Raw genomic sequence first — 5,827 nt, 5'->3', positions numbered from 1 at the left:
TCATCTTAAAGTTGGCTACAACGAGCATTCAGAAGAAACAATAGGCCTACATTTTCTTTATCTGCAATGTTCCAGGAAGATAGGCTTACATTTATAGGCTGTCCCTGTTTGATCACAGGTCCAAGAAAATGAGTGGATATAACGTCAATGCATTCTAGTTATGTTTCATGTACTTTATTTCATGTTGAGTTTTGCTTCCCAGCATGCATTAATTCATTTAGTATTTTTAATATTTTGAAACAATATGGTTTGAACAATTTATCTTAGGCTAGCCTAGGCCTACTCTGATGATGTTTTGAACAATATGCTACGGGATATGCCCATTAAAACGTCGTATTAGTTTATTAAGAGAATGACACCGTCGATGTGAAAGCAACACATCCTAGCCCGGTATAAATGTACATGTCTACTCATCATTAGTGTAATGCATTCGGTGGACGTGATTTCATACCTGCGTGAAAATATGAGATGAGTGAAGTTGATTGTGTAGTTGTAGAAGAAGTCGTTGATGCGTGTTCATGTTCCGTCTACCTCTCTCCTAGCAACGCTGAGACTTACAGGATGTAATAGCCTACCATACTAAATCGCTTCATGTTTTTTAAAAAAAAATTACCTTTTTTTTTTTATCATCCAAATATAAACGTTATTCGGCGATAACGCCGCGATGACCATTACAGGAGCCCTCTCAAAGTCTCATGGGCGTCTTTTAGACCTCGAACAGAGGTCCGTGTGGTGTAAAGGGAACCCTACACAATGTCGGTGGGAGGTGGCGTTAAGCCAGGGGACCTTTAGGGGACGTCGCCAGGACTTTATTTTGTTTACTGGGAAACCACTGCCTATTTAGAGCATGTTACATGCATCACGTAATGACAGTTATCTGAAGAAATGCGCATTGTAGGCTAAGCTAGAAGCTAAGAACAGCGACTTTGCTAACGTTACACCAAGCATCAGCGAACATGAATTTGATAAAATCCCTTCCCTAGTTTGTAACGTTATACATTAACGTTAAACTCAAAATGTATGTGCTACATAATTCGCAGACATTTTCATAACGTTAACAACCCTTTTCCCAATTTATGAAGTTGTGCGTATAGACGCACAACTTCATAAACTGTATGATATGTTGCCTTAGACTACGGTAGGCTAATGCAGCTACTGCTAGAGACTAGATAGATAGATACTTTAGTCATCCCCAGACGTGTAACGTGAAGTCGTGCATGGATGTGAGGTCTTCGTCCTGCAGGCAGTAGCCAGAGCGCTCTCAACTCCACTGCCATCCCACACAGCAGTAGACTCCTAGGCGGATCCGCCTTCAAGGCGCTTCAAACCCGCGTGACTGTCGATTCATTTTGGTGCGCACAGAGGATCAGTTCATATCCAGGCGTACCCCAAATTTGCTGTCAAACAGCGGATCCTGAGTGGACCCATGTCGGATCCCGTGGACGCCAAGATTTACTGTAACGGTTGAACATGACTGTACACCAAGAGCCAAGAAGAGTCATACTAGTGGATATTTTTCTTTGCTGGGACACGGTTAAGCTGAACCATCTCGAGTAAGTGATATTTATTAATATATTAAGACATTCACAATAGCTAAACATTGGCCTTTGTGGTTTTATAATCATCATGTTTATTAATTGTAATGGCGTTGTTTGATATTAGGACTAACGTTAGCGTTAGTGCAACCAGAGACGTTTGTCATTTTGTGCAACAGTTTGTGCAAAGTTAACGTTATTGTTAGCTGTGATGCTCATATGAGTCTGTAGCCTATCTGATTTAAAATGGGATAGCAATTTCGGCAGAATATGTTATGGTAGTGTGATTTAAAAACACACACATTGTTATTTAACATTAGTCTGGTCTTAATGAAACATCTGTTTTAATGTGTCGCTGTTGTCCATATAGTGCTACTATGCTAGCGGCATATAGCTGCTAGCTAGCATGCTGCTAGAAGCAAATTGCATAAGTTATTGCTAATGTCTATTAGTGCTATACATATATTGAAATCATGTTTGCGATGCAAACCTTGATTAAGGTGATATTGGCACTGGTATTTCAGTCAATGAAGTCAGTGAAGCACTCTGCTATGATAGCTCGTTACAACTTTAGCATGTTGACTCACTGGTAATGGTTTAGCCCTAGCCTCTAGCTAGCTGTGCATTAACGTTTGCATTTTGCCAAGTTTGGTCTCATACATAACTTTAGTGTCTATCTGCCATCTTTGTAATGAAAGCCTCGGCATTTTAATCACTGTTTAAATTCGGTTCAGACAATTATTGGCATCGGTTTGTGATTTATTATGCTAACGTAATTTAACTGTATGGAACTTGGTCCCCATCTTCTATTTTGTTTGTTCTGCAAGCGTCAACTTTTTTATCGGCTGGATTCTAGCATCTAGCGTTACAATTGCCTCTGTTGGGTTTGCTTGATCAAAGTAAAGATACTTTCTGGGTTGTTAAAATGTAATGTGAACACATTCCCGTAGCATTCAAAATAGACCAGAGATGCTTGTACTATATGTATATTTGGAAATTTTGGGATTGCAATAACCATAATGATATCGTTATGTAACAGCCATCGTTTAGGGGACTCTGATGACAGTGAAGAGCCAGAAAATGGTGACTTTGCATCTCTGAGGTACCTTTCAACTCGCCTGGTATATCGGTTGAAGCCTCAAGCCCAAACCAATTGCACTGGCAAAGTAAGTAATAATCTCTTAACATTGAAATAACTAAATCATAATATTAATATTAGAGATATAGTTAACATTCTTAGTGCTAAAGACATTCCCTCTCTTTGTATCTATTCCTCCAGCTCCACCATCTGCGCGAGTGCCAGGCAGCAGTCACTACCCCTCAACCTGGAGAAAACTGTTAAGGTAAAGACTGATCTCTGAAATAATATTGAATACAGTGGCCCCATCTATATTAACACAGCAGTAGTCACTCCATGTCAGATCAACAGATTGCATCTGCATTACCATCTGAGATTTTCTGCATACTTTATCCATTACTTTCAAAATCTCAGCCAAATATTTTGTCAGTTAAAACATCTGCATTCATGCAATTTTGCCTGAAAAAGTTCATTCATTATTATCAGATTGTATTGAAACACATTGATTTCAATGTCAATCCATTCATGGAGTTGATATAGATAGTGCATACCAAAATATTGAAACATACAAATTCATGTCCCCACCATGACCAGAGATTTGTTTTTTGTTTGCCATTGTTTGGCCCTGTAGCTCTCAGCCTACCATGGTTAACAGATCACAACCATTTATCTCCCTTAGCACCTCACCATGGGGCAGGACATAACACTCTTCACCACCTCAACTCCCTGCACCTGCATTTAACATCTGAGGAGAGTTACTCAAGGTAGGGACTGATCTCTGAACTATTAGTGAATAGAAGGCCCCATGTGTATTATCAGTCATGGTTAACAGATTTAATAAAAAATTTTAAATTTAATACAATTTTACAATTTCATACTACCATTTAATAAAAATAATTTCCCCTATGCTTTTGCCCACCTCACTATGGGCCAGGAGCGGCAGTCCCTCCTCAACTCCCTCCACCCCCACACCAGCCCTCAGCGTGCAGCGAACAGAGGGCTTTGTAATCATGTTTCTTTTTTAAATTTAATCTCCTTAATACCTATCTCATATATTGTATTGTGTAAGCATACTTGGCTTTGGATGCTACATACCATAAACATAAACATATCTGTCTGTTTGATTACAGGTGCTGTGAGGAAAAAACATGGTGACCGCGGTCTGCCCGCGGACACACAAACCGCGCAATCGGTGTTTTCAGCGGTGGATCCGAACAGCGAGGAGATGTGTTCTGCCTCCATCCACACAAATGGAGTAATAGGAGAAATAAGCATTAAACAATCTTTTTTTATTGAACTTCTTGTCATTCACCAGTTATTCATTTTCTGATATTTTAGCTGTGCATAGCGCAGTATTTCATTGAAGTTGTAGCCTATTAGATAAAATATTTCATGTCTGCACTGACCTAGGCCTATAAAGCACTAAATTAGGGTTTTGACCACAAAATGAATGTAAAAGTAGCCTGAGCAATGTAGGCAATTAACAAAAACAGAATAACTTATAACCTGTAACTTTCCATAAATGTCCATTTTATATTTCCATTGAGTAGTGATCACGTTTGTACAGTAAATTGATGTCTTGACTTAAACCTTTTCTGTTAGGTTTATTGACAGTATTGTTAAGTTAAAAATCTGAGGCAATGCAGATTAATCGTGAGCCTATATTGCTGTAGAAGCCTAGGCTAGGCCTAGTGATAGTTTTACTTTTATCCTATAGTTGCCTAGTTTTTATCCTATAGCAAGAACAGAAGGAATTTTGAAAATGAGATAAACCGATCCAAAAGCGGACCCGGGCCAGATGAGCCTTTGAGTCCGTTCTTGGTCCTTGGCGGATGTATGTATCGATTGCGGATCCCCAAAGCGGACCGCCCGAGGAGGTAAGGTTTATCGCCCGGATGCGGAGTGGATGCAGTCGCGGAGCCTGGCCGGTCCAGCGATCCGCCTTCGTGTGGATCCGTTCCTGAGAGCATCTGGACTCCGATACGGGTCCGTTTGGGTCTGTTCCGGAAGCCGTCATACCTCCGCAGCTGGATCCGCCGCGGAGTCCTTTTGCTGTGTGGGATGTGTAAATAAACAAACGTCCCCCCCATGTCCCCGGTATAACGTTATTGTCGGGTTCTTAGGAGGTATTTGAAATGACCAAATGCAAATGTCATCTGAGGGACCTGGCGGTGGCGTCCCAAAGAATCCTGCACGGGCGTCATGCCATAACAAGCGATAACTTGCTCAGGCGTCAATAAGGTCACCGGAACGTCTGCTAGAGAACATGACGTTCGGAACCAATCGGGGACGTCGTGAATGTCGGCATAAGGTCCAGGGGACGTCCCGTGTTTGTCGGGTCAGGCGCTACTCTTAGGGTTAAAATGCTTCCTGAATTACTCTTATTAAAAAAATAGGAGTCTATCCTAGCTACCCTATGACATAGCTAGCTTCTAGCCACACAAGAAATGAATGATGTTAAATCTCTGCTTAGCATGCTTCTCCGCTTAGCATTCTAATAACAGAAGGTGCACATTTATGTTGACCACTACAACATGATAACCTGACCCTAGCCAGATGAATTTCGTTCCACTTAGCTCCGCCTAGCTTCACTCACATCCATCTGGGACCTCTTCCATTCGCCTTATTCACCCGGCGGCCATTACGAGTCTGAGGGGTACACTTGTCATTACACCTCAGTCCAGCAGATGGTGGTGGTAATGCACTCCGTTTGCAAACTGCCAAAAAAAGCTCACCGATTCTTCATCTGCTGGACTGAGGTGTAATGGCAAGTGTACCCCTCAGCCTCGTTATCGCAGCCGGGTGAATAAGGCGAATTGAGAGTGATTTCTGCAACCGACTTTATGGTTCAGCCAATCAGGGCCTTAGAAGCGGGGAGTTTCATAGATGTGACATAAGCGTGGCGACTGTGAGACTGTTATTAAGCGTCCCGCGGGTGAAACCCGATGTGAGTGGTTGAAGTCATGGAGGTATTATATATAACTGGAGAGAGTGACTAAGTCCCGCCCTCCATACAAATGAATGGTGGAGGCTAGGCTAGTAAATCCGGCCAATTCATGGTCAACGCCATCTTGAACACTGGGGTTCGGATCCAGCGCCAGTCGGCTCTGACCATGCGCCAAGTTACAAAGCTGCCCAGATAGCAAAACCACACTGGGGTGGATCTGGCCCACACCTACCATGCGACTCGGCCCAGATCCATCTCACGGACATG

This window comes from Alosa alosa, chromosome 24 (assembly GCF_017589495.1).
Source record: "Alosa alosa isolate M-15738 ecotype Scorff River chromosome 24, AALO_Geno_1.1, whole genome shotgun sequence".
In the NCBI taxonomy this organism is placed as follows: domain Eukaryota; kingdom Metazoa; phylum Chordata; class Actinopteri; order Clupeiformes; family Clupeidae; genus Alosa; species Alosa alosa.
Note: the sequence above shows the minus strand (reverse complement) of the source record.